Raw genomic sequence first — 13,202 nt, 5'->3', positions numbered from 1 at the left:
GGAGTTGTTTTTTTTTTTTTTTGCTACTGTTCTATCGTAGATTACAATTCGACTGAGCACAACACAGTTCAGGAACTGAGATAAACAATTTTTTGGTTGGAGTAGATTTGTTTTCTTCTGTTTTTGTATACATGGCTAGATTTTTCTTTTTTTCTTTTGGTTTGTCGGCAAAGGGTTGAAGGATTAGCCATTAGCCTCCTTTCTGATATATTCTATGGTTTCTTTTGTTTGGAGTTTTTTTTTCCCTGATTCTGGAGACACGGTCATTTACAAACAATACTACAATTCAGGAACTGAGACAAATGTGTGCTTCATTTGCTTGCTCTGTTGGCAAAGGGTTGAATGAATGATCCAACAGAGCAAACAAATTCCATTGCTCCATTGTATGTTCCCTCAACATTTACGCACTCGAACAATATTATAAATAAATTCAGCAGCACAGGATGGACAAGTGTTTTTTGTGTTGGCAAAACAACACTAGAGTTAATTCAGTATCTGATAACAATACTATCTGTTCATTCAGTAGGACAAATATGGAAGAAGATATCTGATAACAATAGTTTTGGAACTGTATACCACGGTTGTAAATCAGAGAAATATTCCGGAAATTTTGATTACACGACTGCAGAAGGAAGTAGCTTCTTCTCCCTCTGTATTCTGTATAGACATGGCCTTCTTTAATTTAATTATATATGCAACTCAACAAATACTGTTGGAGTCATAGACTTGTTTATTACTTGACTTGCTCACTGTCGGCAACATTCACAGCCACATTGTTCTTCTTACTTTTCCATAACTCTAGGTCTGCAGCCTGTCCAAGAAGCAGACTCAAATAACCCAATCTAACAAAAAAAACTTGGGCCCAACTGGCTTTGCCTCAGGACAAATGATAAATTAGTATGATCGCAACTTCTGATCCCGTCCCAATACAGTAAACCTTGATAGGTCTTGGAGTTTAAGATGTTTCTCATCTAGCAATACCCTACTTCAGCCCTGTTGGTCTATCCATACGCGAAACTCGAACACATCTACACGAAATCTCAACCTGCTCCTGTAAAACACAAACCAGAATAAAATGAATCCAAAAATCATACGGGTAGGAACTTGGCAATCTGTACTTATCTGTTTTTCAACACGTGATCTCGACCACTTTTCATGTGGTTACGATTATGAATGGCACATCTTACCCCCGTCTGGGAGGTCCGGTGGAATCTTGCTAGGCATCCATTCCACGTATTTGGAACTTTTGTCCACGTCAAAGGGGGAATATCATATCAAATTTCACCTTTGAAACAAGTCCAACTATTTCCTTTGGAGCCTTGTGGCTGTATATGGCGCCGCTCAGGACGAGTTTAAGTCTGCTTTTCTAAAGGAACTTGTTAATACATGCCGAGACAATCCCCATCCCATGTTAATCGGGGGGGATTTCAATATCCTTCGATATCAGCAGGAAAAAAACAATGACCGGTTTGATACTAGGTGGCCTTTCCTATTCAATGCTGTTATTGACAGCCTAGATCTACGGGAGCTCACTATGTCTGGTCGTCAGTATACCTGGGCCAATAACCGATCAGTTCCAACTTTCGAAAAACTTGACCGGGTGATGGTTACCACCGACTGGGAATATAAATACCCCTAGCCTCGGTACGGGCACTAGAAAGGATCGAGGCCTTATCAGATCACGCTCCATTGCTAACCGATTTTGGACAAACACCTCCAAGTTCTAACCGTCATCAGTTTAAATTTGAATTGGGATGGCTCACTAGAGAGGGAATCCTGGACATGGTCAAGAAAGTGTGGGCGCGTCAACCTCGCGGCAACACGCCCATTCAACGATGGAACAATCGAATTCGCGCCTTGCGCCGATTCCTTCGTGGATGGGCTAAACACACTGCTGGCATTTACAAAAAAGAAAAGTTGCGGCTTTCTACTTTAATCAATACCCTCGATAAAATTGCGGAGGTGAGGCCTCTTTCTACTAATGAGATTGAGCAAAAAAGCCATCGTAATGAGCAGATTGCACGCTTGCTTCGTGAGGAAGAGATTAAATGGTACCAACGTTGCAAGGCTGATTCGCTCGTTCAAGGTGATGATAAATACGAAATACTTTCAATTGCTAGCCAATGGCAGACATAGAAAGAAACGTATCTTTGCTCTTGACCAGGAGGAAGGCCGTATTGAGGGGGAAGCACCGCTCAGAGACTTTATTACTAAATACTACAAAGAGCTTTTTGGCCCTTCCACTAAAACACATTTTGAGCTGGACGAGTCTATCACTCATGACATCCCTCAAGTTTCGGAAGCGGAAAATGAATTCTTAACCTCTCCATTTTCTGAAGAGGAAATTCGAACCGCGATGTTTCAAATGGAACACAACAAGGCTCCGGGACCGGATGGTTTTCCGGCAGAGTTTTATCAATGCTTTTGGGACGTGATCAAGGCGAACTTGATTCAGTTGTTTAACCAACTGCATACCAAAGACCTTGATATTTCCCGCTTAAACTTTGGGGAGATTATCCTACTGCCTAAGATTAAAGAGGCCAGTCGTATTCAACAATATCGACCGATTTGTCTTCTCAATGTAAGCTTCAAAATCTTTACGAAGGTCGCAACAAACCGGTTGAACAGGGTGGCGGACCATGTCGTCAAGCCCACTCAAACAGGATTCATGCAAGGACGCAACATACTAGATGGTGTGGTTGTGCTGCATGAAACGGTACATGAGCTTCACCGCAAAAAGTTGAATGGAGTGATCTTTAAAATAGATTTCGAAAAAGCCTATGATAAAGTTAAATGGCCCTTTCTGTTGAAAACTTTACGCATGAAGGGGTTTTCACCAAAATGGTGTCGATGGGTTGAGAGTTTTGTTTCTGGAGGTAGTGTGGCCATCAAAGTTAACGATGAGGTTGGCAACTATTTTCATACAAGGAAGGGGCTTCGCCAAGGGGACCCCGCATCACCCATTTTGTTTAACATTGTGGCTGACATGCTAGCTACCTTGGTTGAGCAGGCTAAGGTGGCCGGTCAGGTTAGCGGCGTCATTCCTCATTTGGTAGAAGAGGGTTTATCTATCTTACAATATGCGGATGACACGATACTTTTCTTGGATCATGATATAGATAAAGCAAGAAATCTCAAGCTGCTTTTATGTGCATTTGAGGAACTTCCTGGCCTCAAGATTAATTTTCATAAGAGCGAACTTTTTTGCTTTGGGGATGCTGCAGAATATGCACCTGAGTATGCTGAAAAATTTGGATGTCAGCTTTGGCAGTTCCCGATTCGGTATCTGGGTATTCCCATACACTATCGACGTTTAACTATCGCTGAGTGGAAGCACGTGGAAGAGAGACTTGAGAAACGGCTAGCCAGTTGGAAAGCCAAACTCTTGTCATGTGGGGGGCGGTTGATCTTGATCAATTCTGTCCTAAGCAACATGGTTTTATATATGTTGTCATTCTTCCATCTACCGAAAGGGGTTCTTCAGCGTCTTGATTACTTTAGATCTAGATTTTTTTGGCAGTGCGATAATGAATCAAAGAAATACCGACTGGCTAGGTGGACTGTATTATGTCGACCTAAAAGTCAAGGGGGACTTGGAATTCAGGACCTTGAGATTTAAAATATTGCTCTTCTCAGCAAATGGGTTTATAAACTACTCACTAAGAATAGAGTATGGCAGGAACTCATTCGTAATAAGTACGTGGAATCCAAAGCCATTTATCAAGTCCATTGGAAACCTGGTGACTCACATTTTTGGTCTGGTGTCATGAAGGCCAAGGAATTCTTTTTCCAATTTGGGACTTTCTCGGTCAGGGACGGTTCCCAGGTTCGATTCTGGGAAGACACCTGGCTAGGGACCACACCACTCATGATGCAATACCCGAGTTTGTATAGGATTGTTAGACATAAATTTGTCACCATTAAACAAGTTTTGGGACAAGAAAACCCTGATATTTCTTTCCGTAGGGACCTATCAGGACCTCGCCTGACAGCTTGGAATGAGCTACTCATACGTCTAGAGGCTATTCAACTATCAGATGAACCGGACATCTTCCGATGGAATTTGCATCAGAATAGCAAGTTTACAGTCAAATCCATGTATGATGCAATGGTTCATTGTGATGTTCCGGTTGATAACAGGAAATTGTGGAAGCTTAAAATCCCTCTAAGAGTGAAGATATTCCTCTGGTTCCTAAACAGAGGGGTCATCTTAACTAGAGATAACCTGGCACGACGCAACTGGCAAGGCACCAAGGCGTGTGTCTTTTTCCAACATGACGAGTCTATTAAGCACTTATTTTTTGAGTGTAAGTTCGCTCGGGCGGTTTGGGTCATAGTTCAAGTAGCTTTAAATTTATACCCACCATGTAGTGCTCGTAACATGTTCGGCAATTGATTGAGGGGTATTGATAAACAATTTTTTGCACATATTCTTGTGGGAGCGGCTGCCTTATGCTGGACATTGTGGCTTACCAAGAATGATGTGGTTTTTAATAAAAAAATGTGTTTCGTCTCCTATGCAGGTTATTCATGTATGTACGCGAGGGCTCCGTACTTGGTCTATCCTGCAGAGGACGGAGGACAGGGACCTTTTTATGATGGCGTCTACGCGGCTGGAGCGTACGGCCAGGGAGGTTTTCTCCCCCATGGATGGCAGTGTGATCTCCGGATAGGATCTGCCACATCGTAGGCTGGACTTATTTATCTTTTTAAGTTGTAAAACGTTTTTATTTTTTGGTCGGTTGGACTTCTCTGCTGTGTGCATCGAGTTATGCAGAGGTCGGGCATTCTTTAGATGCGATTGTATCACCTCGATATATCAATTCAATGAAATGTCCTTTATCAAAAAGTCTGTTTGACAAAAGCAGTTCACAAAGTTAGTTCACAAAATCAGTTCACAAACCATCGTTAAGAGTTCTTTTGCTGTAGATTGATAGTTACATATGGGATCCTAGATCTGGGTCTCCCGGATCCAAAGATGACGGTGCCCTCGGTGCCATTCTCCCTCCTGGGGGCATCGTTTTGGAGTAGGTGCTGGGTGGAGGAGACAAAAAGAGGAGCGGTGGTATATCTACCACAGGGCCGACGGCGTGTCTCGGCGGCATGGCGCAACAGATAAGTACTTTGGTGAGTCCCTGATCTCCTTCTCTGTCAGCTATTCGTTGCTAGTATTACAAAGCCGATGATTGGCGTATAATTCTTTTTCTCACACCTATCCTGCGTACGCTTTATATAATCCGTCGATATTAGGCCAAATGCTTTAAGAAGAAGAAAAATGCTTTCTTATCATGATTGATTACCACTAACAATACATGATTGATACTATCAATCTTATCAAGGAGCTGTTATGAGGTTTTATAGCTGGAGTTCTAAGTAACTATTACTTATGACGGTAAGCTCAATCACTTTGTTCCTTTTTTGACGTGATTTCACCTTCTTTTGGGTTCGGGCTTTCTAGTGTTACGTGTTAGTGGTTTTACTGTGGCTTCAACACAAATTCAGGAGAAGAAAACACTTTTTTTTATGAGAAAACTTTTGATCTATCTATCTTCAATCATGGCACCACCTAGCGATGACTATAAGCACTAAAGCGACCCGAAGGCGCGCCACCGTTATCGCCCCTCCCTCGCCGGAGTCGGGCACAACTTGTTGTTGTAGATAGTCAGGAAGTCGTCGTGCTAAGGCCTCATAGGACCAGCTCACCAGAACAGCAACCGTCGCCGAGGAAGAACAAAGTAGATTGAAAGGATCCAACCCAAAGACACACGGACATAGACGAAAAATAACCAAATCCGAGCAAACCCACCGAGGATAGATCCGCCAGCGACACACGTCCATACGCCCACGAACGATGCTAGACGCATCACCGAGACGGGAGCTTGGCGGGGAGACCTTTGTTCTATCTTCAGAGAGCCGCCGCCGTCTCGCCTTTCTGAGCAAGACACAATCCCTAACAAAACTCGAAGAAATGACTAACAACAAAGCTCTCCCGCCGGCCATTGCTAGGACCACCGTGCCGCCATGGCCATAGGGCCATCGGAGATGCGGCGGACCTGCAGTGGCGCCGACGAGAGGCACGAACCCTACCCTTTTTGAGGAGCAGGTCGCGGCTATGTTGCTGTATCTAACGAGTCCCGTAACTGCAAAGTAGTAAAAGTTTTGGACAAGAGAAGAAAAAGCTATCAACACGTTCACGATTGCTAGAGCCAGCAAACGCGCGATACTATACTACAACCCAACCAGGCTCCTTGCGCCGCCACCCGTGAGGAAGCCTCCAGAGGGCGCGCCCGGCCGGCGGTGGCGGGGCTAGATCTTCCCCTCACGTGATAGGGTGGAGCGGTCTGCTCTCGTCGGGTCAGATTTGGCCGGCTGGTGGCGCGGGATGGAGGTTATCGCTCCCCTTCAGGATGGAGGTTAATAACCTACATCTTTCTTACCCTTCATCGTCGATGGTATCAAATTTTTCCATGTGCATGATCCCACCCAAATATATTCGACGCAACATCACGGCCTTCTATTGTAGCTATAATGATTACCATCAAGGGAGTAGCATTTGGTTATATAACCCAGCTACAAGCAAATCAAAATCATTAATTGTGTTGACAAGGAAAGTAAAACAGATCGGGGCTCCGGTTATTAAGATGGCACTCGGAGTAGGCCTTGACCTCCACCTTTCCTTTCTAACTGGCATGTATGTGCTCAGTAATGACGATGAAAATCACAAGGCCGTGTACATAATAAAACTTGCAAAAGGGTGGAAGGAAACTTGCAAAAGGGCGGAAAGATGAATAGGTTGGTGACAACGACGAGATGGAGCAATTGTGATAATTGACAAAACATAATTTTGTTACCCCGTTACAACGCACGGGCTCTTTTGCTAGTTGTTTCCTAATTTTTTTTTTGCAATAATAGGAGGTATCGATTGATTTCGATAAGTTACTAAAGTTACACCGGTGATTGCGTGTATGTTAGAAAAATGCTGATTTACAAGGAAAGAGCTGAGGGGTAAGTAAACTGGTGAATAAGAAACCAGCTGGAGGGGATGGTGGGAGGAGGGACGAAAAAAAAACAGACGAAGGTGAGAGGTTGAGACGAAAAAAACCCAGACAAAACGGAGACTACCAAGTCCTTAGGAGTAGAGATTGTAAGAAAAAACATACAGGTTTTCAATCAATATTCCTACAGAAGAATCACATTTGTCATTTTTCCTCGAAAAAAAAGCGAAAAGAGGCAACCTCGACACGGTGGATAGAGCCGCGGCGGCGGCGGCGGCAGATCTAGGCTATGACTGAGCTTATCCTGGAGGAGGTGGTCCATGAGCCGCCGTTGGCGGACCTGGGCCAGAGTGGGAAGAGGTCGTGGAGTCGGGTCGTGTCAGCACTCTGTTTCCTGAAGCAGTTTCAGAACATATCGTTTCGACCCTGTTATGAAGATCCAACGGTGGAGATAATCCCTGGAAGATGGACGGCTATCAAGGCTCGAAGCACCGGCTACCAGGCTATATATTTGAGCCCCTGCGTGGGCAACAGGATGTGCTTTGTAAACCTAATTCCAACCCTAGATATCTAGCTACTGTAGCAAATCCCCCACATTCATAGACGGGGTCTCCACATCGGGAGTTTATCTACTGCTCGTTTCTGTCGAATTGGTAGCTAGTTCTGTCAATCCCCTCCGGGATCTGACAATTGGTATCAGAAACAGACGGTCCTTGGCGGCGCGGTGGCGGAGAGGATCCGGGCGGCGTTGGCGGCGGTGGACAGTTCGAGTGCAGACTGGCAGTCGAGGTGCGGTTGCCGGTGAGACATCTCTCCCGGTGGTAAAATCCCGTGACTCGGACCAGTTGGTGCACTAGCGGCGGCGCGGTGCTCTGGCAGCGGAAGGGTTTTGAGATCGGGCGAGGGTTACAAGGCTGGTCCTTGGAGTAAAATTCCGGAGCCACATCTCAGATCCAGATGGTGAAGTCGAAGGGGGAAGACAAGGCCGATGCGGCAGAGGTAGCATCCCTCAAGCTGGACGTCGACCAACTGGACGAGAAAGTGGAAGCCATCCATTTTAGTTGATGTTGGACTGATTGACACCGCCAAAGAACATGAAGGTGCAGTTTGCGCAAAAAAGCACTGATGACACTACTGACGCACCGTGTGGCTGGAGAGTTTTGAGCTTCGTACATGTGCAACTGTGTTTACCTATTCCCTGTCTCGGCTATTTTGGTTTGGGGCTTGCAGCTGTAAGGATTTCTAACAGTCGAGGGACAAGGTCCCATAGATGTGGTCAAATGTGATGAACGTGCGGACTGTGTCGGTGGTTCCTATAACATACCAAGAAGTTTGGTTTAGCGGGGTGAACTAGGTTCTCTGAGTTTAGCGGCATTGTGATAGTCGCCCCCCTTCACAATAAAGTGAACTACTATATACATCATTGTTTATGATGCTAACTGCCTTGCTCATAATTTCACATACCGTTGAGTCTTTGCTTCATCTTCATATACGTACTATTTGTGTGTGACACTGAGCTTGTCAGATATGATCTCCATGCACACATCTCAGGTAGAGGCGGAATGCACCATCCGTCAGATAGATGGAGACCCAACTGTTGGGCCAGTATGTAATGTATACTTGCTCATCATCAGAGACTAGCAGTGGGACAGACAAACGAGCGAGATGACGTGAAGATCTATAACCTGATTTGTTTGTTTTCTAAATAAAAGACATCCAAACAGTATCTTAGATCTGATAATTATCACTCGCTCTTGTAAAATCATACAAATATGCTAAATATCATCTAACAACGTGTGATGGAACTCCTATGCCATTTCATTTTAAGCGGCGCATTTTTCTCCCTTTTTTCCTCAAGCTGGTGTCACTTAGATTGGACTTAATTAGTTCTCATCTGGATCACATGCTTCAGATCTATGATGTTTTAGAACTGTTACGCTGGTGAACTCCTATGTAATTAGATCCTATGACTCAATTATGAGTGGAGCACCTGTTTCACCCTACCAAACCAAACCGAGTACAGAATTGAATATCTCATAATTGATGGTGTTTTGATGCGACCTTGCACATGTTTCACTCAACTTCTTGTAATTAGGGTTTAGGGTTAGGGTTTAGGGTTTAGGGTTTAACCAGATCTGGGCCCTCGGGGCTCCATCTGGGTCCTTGCGGGCCGGCCCCTGGGCGTGTCCTCGTTGTCTGCGGCGTGGTGAGGAGGAGGAGCAGCTCGGTCTTGGGGCGACGGCTCCGACGGCGTGCCGGCAGCAGCGCGAAGGCGGGAGCTTTACGAGCCCACGAGGGCTCGGCCGGGCCTGGTGTGCTCCTGCTATTGCGTCCGGACGGCTACCGTCGCTGACGGTGGAGGTGGGGCCCTCCCGGGTTGTTGCCCTAGTCCCGGCTCTGATTCCTTGCCGTGCTGTCCTCACTTCGCGGTGCCGTGGTGAGACGGCATGGGGGCCTCGTGACCGCGTTGGCGCACGGTGGTGGTTGGTTTGGTGGCAGGCTCCGGGGCGCCCGAGGTGCGGGTTGGGATCGGGGGAAACCCCTGTCGGCATGGCCGACACCGGCGCGGTGGCGCCTGTGGGTGCCTCCTGACCTTCCGGGAGGGCGTCGGGGCTACCCTTCCTCTCGCCTCGTCGTGTACCGGGGGAAACCCTTGGCAGCAGCGTCGTCATCGTCGCGATCCTTCTTGGAGGTGTTGATGGGTGCCGGCGCTTCGGAGTCTTGGAGTCTAGTGGAAGAGCCTGGTGGGCGCTGCGATCGCGAGGCTTCTTCGCTTTTGTTGATCCGCCGTTGTCGGCATTTGTTTCTTTTGCTTTTCTCTGTCGTTTCTTTTTGGGCGTGTCTGTGCTGCTTCCGCCCCAGCACCTTTCCTGTATGGTTCGATTGGTTGCTTTGTATACAAAGCGGGGGAAACCCTTTTTCGGTACTGACATAGGCCGGAGCTCTGGGCGATCTGACCAGCCGGCCAACGCACCAATCTCACGCCGCCGAGGCCTTCTGCAACGCGTGGTTATCCTGGGGAGCCGCCGCCTCTGCTTTGGTGCAACTCCACCCTGCCGCCCTCGAGGGTGCCCATAAAATCCGTTAATCCGCCGGCATATCGACCACGAACGTGTACGCGCCCGCCATCTCTTTAACATCGGCGGGGGTTGCCGCCATGGCGCGCACATGGCGGACACAGACACCCATCCAGCCTTACTTCTGCCAGCCGATGTTGCCGGATCCGCCGGCCTCGCCGTCCGGGATGTTCAGAAGGTGCTGCAGCGTCGCCATGAAGATAAAAGTTATCCAATTCCAGATCTAGGTATGATGATAAAAAATTTAGAAGATATAGTCCATCTACAGCTGGAACAAAGTAGCATGCTTGTCCCTGATTATGAACTTGATCATGGCGAGATCTTGTGTAAGTGCATACATCCAATTCTTGTCTAAATGGATATTTCCAAAGACCTTTCCATTTCTTTTGAGGTAGATCTTCAAACAACCTAACATTACAATCTCCATGCACTAGTCCAGGACTCACTTGTTCGCAGCGTGTGACATGTTCACCTAGCAGCGTTAGGTTGGTGCTAAACTTATAGGTGGTGTCTGTTAAATTTATCGGATGTATGTGCCAAACTTATAGGACTAAGCGGACGTAATCAGCCCTGTATGTTTCTGCTATTTTCAGCTACATAAATTAACCATTTATTTATAGTGTCAAAAGGCTAATTGTCATCTTTATGCCAGTTCCACATTTTTTTATTAGAACCATACGTAAACATTTTCAGATAACCATCTTAGATTAACTAACTATCTAAAAATGATGGAGCCAATAATGGTTGCATGAATTGTTTGTGTTCCTTTGTACTCCCTCCGTTCCTAAATATTTGTCTTTCTAGAGATTTTAACAAGTGACTATATACGGAGCAAAATGAGTGAATCTACACTCTAAAATATGTCTACATACATCCGTATGTGGTAGTCCATTTGAAATGTCTAGAAAGACAAATATTTAGGAACGGAGGGAGTAAATAGAAGTTTCTAGAGGGTGCTTAGTACTTAGGGCAAAATAATCACCTTCATTGCTGCTTTGCTTTGGTTGATCGGCTAGCCTTGTCCAAGGTTTCAGGACGGGCCCTGGTGCTGGCGATGCCAGGTAGCTATGGCCGTAGGGTGCATGCTAAGGTGGTTGTTCGGGCCAGGTAATCATCAGCAAGCGCAGGTGGTGGTGCGAGCGATGTAGTCCTACGTAGGGGTGCTGAGTAAGGCGGTTATCCGAGCGAGGTCGATGGTAGCGAGCACGGTCAGAGGATCTTCGGTCATTATCATTAGGCTACCTGCATGTCGTTTTTTCTTCTGTTGCAACGCACGGGCATGTTTGCAAGTTATAATTACCTCGAGATCCGTAGACCACCAATACACAACTACCCGAACTAAAGTGAGACGAAGGCGCGCCACCTTCATCGCCCCTTCCCCACCGGAGCTGTGCAAAACTTGTTGTACTAGACAATCGGGAAGTAAGAGTGCTAAGACCTCATATGACCAGCGTACCAGAACAACAAATGCCGTCGTAGAAAAATAGCGTATACCAGACCTCATATTTTGTAGTTGACTTTAATTTCCGCCAAGAGCAGGAACATATAGACTTTCAGAACAAAGACAGGAGTCGTTGACGCAGGCAGAAGTTTGAGTATGAATGGAAGAAGTGGGAACTGTGGATCAATGAAGCAAAAAAGCAACTGCACAAAGCCATTGCGAGCTCCTATTTAAATGGAGATCATTGTATCATGTAAGGAATCTTCCAATGTTTTTCTGCCAATAAGGCTGAAGGATTTTTAATCATGATGATAAGGCAGACATTGGGAGAGGACGCATGTGCCATCATACACATCACTAATGCAAAGGAGATTAAAGTCAAAACTATTATTGGATTTATTCCACTAGCTTTTGGAGATGACTTAATTCTTCATCTTATTGATGATGTTTTGGTTCATGCTCCTAGTTATTGGAAAACTTTAATTTCATCTCTCGAATAGATGACGTGATTTTATATGTTATTACGTCAACTCAAATTATGTAATGTTAGTCCCACCTTATGGTGAGACGAGTTATGTTTTTCACTAAATGAACCTTTTGTAAAGATTATATGCTATGTTACTATTGAATATGTCACGGAAGTGTGATTAATGAGACCTCATCAAAATTGTGGTTTTAGACCACATTTCGAGGGGGAGAATGGAAGTCTCATTTAATATGAGATATCGTGTTCACTTCTCCTACTTAATTAGATCATAACATGTACAATTAAGCAAACTATGTATCTCAATTCTCCAAGTAAGATGGAACCAACGAGAAGTCTTGGTTGGAGAATGTATGAAAAGCACATTCTAATGTTGGTTCTCTAATTAGGACGCAACAAGTCTTATTTAGAAGAATCCATGAAAAATGACTCTTTTATCATGTTAGTGTGTACTTAGTCCCTTATGAGCATTACGAAACACACATGAATGCTAAAGTGGCAAGCTTGCTAGTCTAATGACCATCATGATGTAACATGTTGATTATATATGCAACTTCGTTTATAATCATATGTGACACTTTACTTAAGTGGCAAGTTTTGTCAGTATCATGTGGCTTGTGGTTATATTCCTGACTAACGTCGTGTATAATCATTTGTCATAGTTCATTAAGTTCTTTTCCACCTTCAGCCCAACGGTGTTGTGGTTTAGAGCTGAGATGATTGTTATCAAGATTTTTGGATATATTTTCCATCTTCTAAATAAAGTGATCATCGGGGAACCTGGAGCTTATGAGCATTAATCCTAAGGATAACTCCATTAGATCTTTGTTCATATGCATCAGGTAAATTGAGGGGAATTCTTTTTTCTCTAATGCAACACTTATTGTTGAGACTCAACAATTTCTCTATGATCAATAAGTGTGTGAATGTTCATCTTAGTGGCCTTTTGCCATATAGGATGAAGATTATGACCTCTAATGATGTATGGAACTCCATAGAATTTCCTCAGTGAGTTGTTGTTACGTTTGTGTTATTACTATGACATGCTCTTGTGTTGACTTAGTGATAATGTATGTATGACTCAACTGTACGGTTTTGTCATGGGTGAAGTTGACATAAGGCATGTTATCTAAAGAAATACAATTATGTGATAATACAAGCGTTGGGACACTCATACTATAAGACGAGGGGGAGTAAGATCACTA

Source organism: Triticum aestivum, chromosome 3B (assembly GCF_018294505.1).
Source record: "Triticum aestivum cultivar Chinese Spring chromosome 3B, IWGSC CS RefSeq v2.1, whole genome shotgun sequence".
NCBI lineage: Eukaryota > Viridiplantae > Streptophyta > Magnoliopsida > Poales > Poaceae > Triticum > Triticum aestivum.
Note: the sequence above shows the minus strand (reverse complement) of the source record.